At 37.8% G+C, this 9,154-nt stretch overlaps 1 protein-coding gene across 8 annotated transcripts in view; it reads left to right on the forward strand.

The window, feature by feature from the left end:
• LOC18785505 (putative disease resistance RPP13-like protein 1) overlaps positions 1–9,154 on the forward strand; it is a 90,276-nt gene that overhangs the window by 63,811 nt on the left and 17,311 nt on the right. For 6 of the 8 annotated variants that reach the window (XM_020556363.1, XM_020556362.1, XM_020556360.1 and 3 more), the window contains one exon: positions 3,244–3,322. The exons of 1 other annotated variant lie outside the window; for it this stretch is intronic. The gene's annotated coding sequence lies outside the window, so the exon portion shown is untranslated. Of the gene's footprint in view, positions 1–3,243; positions 3,323–3,403; positions 3,445–9,154 lie in introns of those variants that run through there. One more of the 8 variants, XM_020556367.1, reaches the window with a different exon arrangement.

The raw sequence follows: 9,154 nt of genomic DNA on the forward strand, positions 1-9,154 counted from the left end.
TGGTCTTGAACACCCATTTCACTCCAATAACTTGTTTGTCACTTGGTCTGTTCACAAGTTCCCAAGTTCCATTTTTCTCAATCATAGATAATTCATCTTCCATTGCTTTTATCCATGACTGATCTTGTGCAGCTTCTTCATACTTCTCTGGCTCCACAATGCAGAGATTGCATTGTGCCAGAATATCATTTATGCTTCTCCACTTAACTGGTGTATGATCATAAGGTTTAGTGATCTCAGCAGTTTCATGGATGTTTCTCTCTTGTTCTTCAGCTTGAAAGGAGCTGCAAGGACTAGCACAATTGTTGTCTACTTCTGTTGCTTCATGTAGGCTAAAATCAATCTCAGTTTTAGATTGATCTTGAGTGTTTGTCACTGCAGTAGGCATTTCTGTCTCTGCTGTCCAGTTCCAAGTCATACTTTCATCAAACACAACATCTCTTGATAAAATCAACTTCTTAGTGGAAGGATCAAATACTCTGTACCCTTTTTCACAAACGGCATATCCAACAAAAACCCCTTTTACACTCTTAGCATCCAGTTTCTGTCTCGTTTCTGCTGGTACATGCACATAGCAAAGGGATCCAAACACTTTGAGATGACCAATACCTGGTTTTCTGCCACTATATGCTTCAAATGGAGTGATATTCTCTAGTGCCTTGGTGGGTGAGCGATTTAGGAGATACACAGCTGTGTGAACAGCTTCTGCCCATAAAGTATAAGGCATATTCTTCTCATGAAGCATTGCCTTGGCCATTTCTACCACAGTTCTATTTTTTCTCTCCACCACTCCATTTTGTTGTGGAGTGTAAGCTGTGGTTAGTTGTCTTTGAATGCCACCTTCCTCACATAATTTGCTGAATTCACTAGATGTGAATTCACCTCCTCTATCACTTCTCACACACTTCACTTTGAAATCACTTTGCAGTTCGACCATGGATTTAAACTTCCTAAAACAGGTTATTGCATCTGATTTGTACCTTAGAAAGTACACCCAAGTCATCCTTGTACAGTCGTCAATGAGTAGCATGAAATATCTGTTTCCAGCTATAGACTCTGTCTGCATTGGACCACATAAATCTGTATGTATCAGTTCCAGAGGATTTTCTGCTCTCCAAGCCTGCCCTTTAGGAAACCAGTCCCTATGTTGCTTGCCCAGTTGACATCCCTCACATACACCATTAATTTCTTCCAAAAATGGCAGACCATGAACCATACTTTGATCTCTCAGCTGTTTGAGACTTCTGAGGTTCAAGTGGCCTAACCTCTTATGCCAAATCCAAGTGCATTCAGTCACACTAGCCTTTAACGCAATCTGATCATTTTGCATTAAAGATAAAGGATAACACCTATTATTTTTCATCTTGACCTTGATAACCAGCTTATCAAGTGAGGGGCCATCAAAGATGCAGCACATGCCTCCACCAAATAGCAAATGGTACCCATGTTCATCCATTTGACCAACACTCAACAAATTTTCCTTTAATCCAGGTAGATACATGACTTCTCTAATGTATTTCTTGCCAACACTAGTTTCAATCACCAAAGAGCCTATGCCTGCAACATCTACCAGATTTCCAGTAGGCATTTGCACCTTTCCATGGACATTTGTCCTTACATCAACAAGTAACTCAGCATTTCCAGTCATATGGTTGCTGCAACCACTATCAATATACCAATTTCCATGCATTTGCACTTCAGTAATGACACTATTTGCATAAAAGAGATTTCCAGTCACCTCAGTTTGATTTGCACAGTTGGCCTTTTGAGTACCCTTACCTATGGTGCATTCCCTAGCCAAATGTCCAAACCTATCACAGTTAAAACATTTAGGCTTCCCCTTATATCTACACTCACCAAAGTGAAATTTGGAGCACACCTTGCACTGTGGTTTAACAGCATCTTGAGTTGCCTGTTGTGGTGAACCAAAACTGTGATTTGGTGCATAATTGTTCTGCTGAGGCTTTCCTTTCGATTCCCATGGTTTTCCCTTAGAATTCCAATTCTTTTGAGACTTAGAATGATTCTTGCTTTGTTGTCCTTTTGAATTCACAGAAAGAGAAGCAAATGCCCTTTCAGTGGTATCCACATTATGTAGATCAAACCTTTGTTCTTGACTTTTCAAAATAGCTACAACTTCCTGCAATTCCACAGTCTCCAAGCTTTTGGTATTCTCAATAACCAGACAGATAGGATCATATGGCTTGCTAAGGCTAATCAAAACTTTCTGAACCAGTCTCTCATTAGTCAGAATCTCACCAAATGTTTTCATTTGATTTATCAAGTCATTTAGCCTAGTCAAATAGCCAGATAAGGTTTCATCATCTCTCATCCTAGCATACTCAAATTCACGCCTCAGATGTTGTAATTTTACAGATCTTACCTGATCACCACCATGGTACTCTCCATACAACAAATCCCAAGCCATTTTTGCTGTTCCAGCATTGGCTATTCGTGGGAAAATCTGATCTGAAACCGCAGTCTGAATAATGCCCAGGGCCTTAGCATCTTGCATATAGACAGCTGCTGTTTTCTCATCAACTTCCTCTTCTGAGCCCCCTTCAACCTTCTTCATTGAGTCTGAGATTGAAAACCCCTTTTCAACCAGTTTCCATAGCCCGTGCGACTTGAAGATCGTCGTCATTCTTATTCTCCAGAATTCGTAATTCTCGCCAGAGAAGATCGGAGTTCGTACTTCAGAACTTCCAGATCCAGCCATTTTTTAGCTCAGATGAAACGGGTCGCAAATCGAAAGCTGACTTTTCGAACGGTCTCTGCAACTTCGCCTGAGCTCAGCCAACCTTGGGTGGAGCTCAAGTTCTTACGCCCAGATCTTAATCGATCGAACCTGGCTCTGAGGCCATGTTAACGTTTTGAGAGTGTTTGCTGATATTCTAGCTGATTTAGCAGAGAAAGAAGTAAGAGAAAATAGAAGGAGAGGAATATGTAAAACTGCTCTGCTTACTCTCTAAGTCAGAGAGCAAGAATATGTATTCTGTTTGTTTTTTTTTTCTTTTCTATTCCATCACGCACACACACATAGTACATGACCGTTAGCCTTAGCTGGATGCACACACATAATATTGCATCTCAACCTTACACCTGTCAATTTCTAAGACAAAGTGAATACACTATGAAATACTAGGCTAATTAACACTGAGCTCAAATTAGCTCAATGCTTATACACTAACAACATTTACAACTGAAGAAAACTAAAGCGCATTGCATGCTCTTTTATGGTAGAATGACCTTATCATCTTCCAACGAACTCAAGAAAGAATGAAATCTGTAGCAGAAAACATAGGGCTGAGATCTCTCCAAGGTATTGCCCCACTCTCCCACAATATCTGTTCCTTGTATTTGAGAATTCACAAGGTCCCTTGAACTCACTTCTCTTCAACAGATACATATTTATGGCTGTCTGAGTCTCCAATTCCTGCCACACACTACTACAAAAAGTGAAAAAGACGACCAGAAAACAACGACGGTCTAAGTGAAAACCGTCGTGGTTTATAAAAAGACGACGGTTCTAAAAACACCGTCGTGTAATACAACCTTAGACAACTAAAAAATGGAGTTTCAAATGGCTGTTCAAAAACAACGACGTACATAATTAAACAACCGACGTCTATTTGAAACAGATTTCCTCAGTGTAAAATCAATGCCAACAAAGAACGGCAGAAGTTATGAATCGACCGACGTAGAAAGTAAAGACGACGATTTCAATAAAAACTGCCGTTTTTACTCATAAAATAACACGACGAGGTTTTCGTATAAGACGCCGTATAATTACAAACAAATCCACGGCTTTAAAATACAAAATATCGCCGTATTAAATTAATTTACAACGACGGAAAATATAAATATATCGACGTCATTCTCGTATAGTTCTACTACGTTATCTTTAAATCGTACAATAAAATTTATCGTCGTATTTATTCATTTTATACGTCGTACCTTTAATTTTAACGGTCGTCTTAATAAGAATTTTTGTTAACAATTTTTTTCTTTGATTTTCTTATTCTACGTCGGTAGATCTACTTAATGACAAGAATTGAAATAACCACGACGGTTTATATAGAACACCGCCGACATAATCAGTTTTGTCTGAGATCCCAAGGGTTACGAAATCTTACCAGATGGAACTCTGTTCCACATCATAATCTTAACAGATGACACAGATTTGCAAATATTGCGTCGTGTTAGTTTACAAATTCTAGAACATTAATTTCCCTCATTTTAAATTTCCTCGGGAAAGAAAAATCTATTTATCACGCTTTGGAATTGAAAACTAAAACTGAAAGAATACGGGAAAAAAAACTCCATTTATAATTTAAAATTAAAATCCACGTCGGTTGTAGTACACTTAACGACGTTTAACAAAATAATCTACGTCGGTAATTATAAATCTACCGCCATCGTAACTTAATATAGACGACGAGAAAAGACGACGGTAGAACAGAAAACCGCCGTTGTTTCAGTTTCTTTAACATATCTTTCTGCAGGACTTGTGTAGTTCAAAGCATTGACAATGTCTTCATCATATCTCCCAGAAACTACTGATTCAATTGCTCATGCTTTAGAGGCCATCTGAAGCCATTTCTATTCTTTATCGCATTCTTGAAACCCATCTTCTTCTTCTGAAGCTCTACGGATAAAGGAAGAGGCTATCACAATAAATCCGACGGATCTTCTTAGGCAAGAAAATCAAGCAGAGGATCAGGCACATCTGATCTTCAGATTTCCCTGAGAAGCGAACTTTCCTTCGACAGCGAGTGGAGGCCAGGCTTGCATCTCTTTTGATGGAAAGCAAGGAGTATTCAGAAGCACTAAGTGTCCTATCAGGCTTGATCAAGGAAGTGAGAAGGCTAGTTGACAAGCTTCTTCTTGTGGACATATATTTGATGCGAGTAAGCTCAATTTCTCTTTGAGAAAACATCCAAATTATTATCTTTGAGACATGAGAGACTGAGAGAGGAAGAACTTGGAACCTTAAATGTAAACCGAAAATGAATGAAAGCGACAAATTTATAGAATAAATTTTTAAAACCAACGGCGGTCCTTACAAACAAACCGCCGTTTAAATTGTAAAATCAACGTCGGTATGATCGACGTATATTACAGAAATCCACGTCGGTAAATTAATAAAAACGACGTGTTAAATAATATACCATGACGCGAGTTATTACTTATGTACTTTAATTTTTGAGTTTACTACGACGGTACCTACAAACTACTGTCGTATTTATTTACCACGTCCGAAGTTAAATGTACCGTCGTATTTTGTAATTTATACGTCGTAGTTATATGTAACCGCCATATTATTTTTTTGAAATGGTTTTATATGTAAGCAACTTTTCGTCTACTTGACTTACACATTTGTTGTTTTTATATTCTTATTTTATTTAAATCTGTCATCCAAAAAAGAAACTTTACATATTGCAGAATATTAATTTCCTTCGTTTTAAATTTCCTCCGGAAAAAAAACTCTATTTATAACGCACTGTAATTGAAAAATAAACTGAAAGGTCACGGGAAAAAAAATTCTATTCATAATTTAAAAATTAAAATCCACGTCGGTTATATTAAACCTAACGACGTTAAATGAAATGATTCCACGTCGAATGAAAAATATTGCGTCGTTTTAGTTAAAAACGACGTAGTTAAATGTAACCGCCGTATTATTTTTTTGAAATGGTTTTATATGTAAGCAACTTTTCGACTTACACATGCACTGTTTCCAAACCCGATTAAAAATTTCAATCTCCCAGAGAAACCTTTTCGTCTTTTTTCCTTGTCAGAGCATTGTCAGAGTTTCTCATCGTCTTCCTCTCGTCTTCTTCGTCGTCTCTGAACTTAAACATCGATCATCTTCCTCTTGCTTTCATTGCACGCAAAAGGTAAGCTTTCATTTTCACTATTTTGGTTACTGTTTTGCATGCTCATACGTTTTTTGTTTGAAAAATCTTTTTACCTTTTTTCTGGCCAAAATCATTTTACTTCTTTCCAAGTTTGATAAAATATACAGACAAAGAGAGAAAGTTTCCAACTTTGAAGACAACTACATCAACTAAATAAGACGACGGTAGACCACGACGGTTCGTCAGTTGTTCTAGCGTCGTCTGAAAATTGACAAAGTTGTCAACTAAATAAGACGACGGTAGACCACGACGGTTCGTCAGTTGTTCTAGCGTCGTCTGAAAATTGACAAAGTTGTTTTTAAAATAATAGTCTTTTTTTATATGCTTGTTTAATTGCATGTTTGATTTCGCTGAACAATGGTTTTTGTTTTTCCCTTATTTGATAAAATATAAAGAAAAAGAAACTAGGGTTGGTATCTAATATAGACGATAAAATATAAATAATAGTTTACCACGACGGTGTATTACTATTGACGTCGTGTGAACATATATACCACGACGTTATATAAATAATGGTTTTAAACATTTATTACGTCTGAGATTATTTCATTGCGTCGTCTAAAATCATATCATACGTCGTATTTTTTTAATACCGTCGTTTGTGTTCTTAATGTTTTCCTGAAATATTTTCACTTGCAGTTTTGTCTGTTAAAATGGTTTCTCAACAACAAACTAAGGATTCTGGCTCCAAGAAGCTTGGAATGGTAGCTCCTCAAGATAAGTCTTCGAAGGAGATGAAGTCTTCGAAGAAGATGAAGTTTGCTTCATCATCTGCTGAGACAGAACAAACCAGCCAGACAACAATCTCAGATGATTCAAAGACTGGTCGAGGTATGAGCACAATGCCTCGTGTTGTGAAGAGAAAGCTTCAGAAACTGAGGCCAATTGTTGAGTACAATAAAAGGGGGAAAGGTGTTGGCCAAGCACATATTGAGATGCAGTCGTATATTGGTGTGTTGGCACGCTCCAGGATCCCACTTGTGGACAAGAAATGGTCCCAAATCCCCAAGGATATAAAGGAGCAGATTTGGGAAGCAGTTGACATGGCTTTTGTTGTAGGCCAAGGGGGCAAGACCTCTGTTTTAGCTTCTGCTTCCAAGAAATGGAAGGATTTCAAGTCTACACTAACGAGGCATTATATCCTTCCATACACCAATGACAGGGAGAAATTAAGCCAACCCCCTGAAACATATAAATTCATAGAGAAAGCACAATGGGATGCCTTTGTAGCTTCAAGGCTATCCAAAGATTTTGAGTCTGTGCATTCTCAACATGCACAGATTAGGGAGAAACTCGAGTACAATCATCGATTGTCTCGAAAAGGATATGCTGGATTGGAGGATCAATTGGAGGAAACCATGCCTGGGGTAGAAATTGATCGATCTACCTTATGGAAGAGAGCTAGACAGGACAAACATGGTAACATCCCTGATCCAAAGGTGGCAGAGAAAGCAAAATTAATTGTAAGCCTACTATCACTCTGTTTTAAATTTTTATTAAACTGTGAATTATTCTTATTACGTCGTATGTTATATTTTTCGTCGTGTGAATGATATTACCAGGTCGAAAAGTTTTTAAAAACGTCGTTAAAGGTCTAAATAGGAATCACTACTATGTTTTCTGTAATTACAGCATAAGACGTCGGTGGTTCATTTTCGCGTCGTGTGAATGATATTACCACGTCGAAAATTTTTTAAAAACGTCGTTAACGGTCTAAATAGGAATCACTACTCTGTTATCTTTAATTATAGCATAAGACGTCGGTTGTTTATTCATTTCGTCGTTTTAAATAAATAACCACGTCGGTATAACTACCGTCGTGATAAGTTATAATAACGTCGGTTTATACGTTATTGCGTCGTGTGAAATTATATAATACGTCGTTTGTACATAAATAACCGTCGTGTGTTTTTTTGTTTATCTTTTTTTAGGATGAATTGCAGAAACAAGTCTCGGAAGGCAAAGTCAGAGTAGATGGCAGCAATGATGTGCTGACCATGGCTTTGGGCCCCGAGCATCCAGGCAGACTGAGGGGAGTTGGTGCTGGTGTTTCCCCAAGGCAATATTTCAATTTGCCCAAACCACAGAGGGTGAGCTTTGACGACCGTTTGAAGGACAGTTTAAGAGTTCTCCTTCAAGAAGAGACTAAAAAGATGGAGGCTAAGGCAAGGGAAGAGGCCTTAAGGATGGAGGCTAGGACAAAACAATTGGTAGAGGCTGAGAGGGAGCATTTCCTGAGTCAGCTTTCCCAATTAATTCCCAATTTTGATCCAAGCATGCTTAAACCAAGAATTAGCCAAAGCCCCAAAAATCCAATGTCTGACAAAGCTAGCTGCTCTGGAGGTGATGTGAGATCCCTACATTTGGAGGATGATACTGCCAAAATGGGGAAACATCAGCCAGATGAAGAGAAGGAAGAAGAAAAAAGAGATGAAGAGAAGGAAGAAGAAAAGGAGAAAGAAGATGAAGAAAAGCATGACGACAAGGTATGTTCACATAACTTTGCCTTTTTTATTTGTTTTTCAAAATTTCAGACGTCGATATTTTTATTTAATCCGTCGTTTGTTTAAAACTTAGACGGCGGAATTTTTTTAAGACGTAATAAAATATTTAAACGACGGTTTTTGCACCATCGTTTAAATGGTTTCAGACGACGCTTTATTCATAAAACCGTCGTCTTTATTGAATTACCACGACAGTTTTTTCACCGTCGTTTAAATACTTTTAAGACGACGTTTTATTACTTAAACCGTCGTCTTTATTGAATTACCACGTCATTTTTTTTATTTCTTTAAACAGGTTATTGAAGTTGGTGCTTATTCAAATATGGAGGCGCCATCTTCTTTAAAAACCCTTTGTCGTTTTGTGGAAACGACACTCCTGCCTGAGGATAAGACACTCCAATTTACAATTGATAAGGAGGTGTTTGGTGGTGAGCGCGATACCTTCCTCCTGCCTGAAGATATTACACAATTTGCAGGCATGGAAGAAATTGGAGCTACTGTATTGGCTGTATATATGAGGTTTGTACTTCTAAAATAATACCTCGTTGGTTTATATATTGCGTCGTCTTAACTAACTAACCACGTCGTCTTAACTAACTACCGTCGTGATAAATATATTATAACGTCCTCATCTATTTCAGTACGTCGTGTGAAATATTATAATACGTCGTTTTTTTATACATAACCGTCGTGTTTGTTTGTGCTGACTTGTTTATATTATTTTATGTA

Source organism: Prunus persica, chromosome G2 (assembly GCF_000346465.2).
Source record: "Prunus persica cultivar Lovell chromosome G2, Prunus_persica_NCBIv2, whole genome shotgun sequence".
In the NCBI taxonomy this organism is placed as follows: domain Eukaryota; kingdom Viridiplantae; phylum Streptophyta; class Magnoliopsida; order Rosales; family Rosaceae; genus Prunus; species Prunus persica.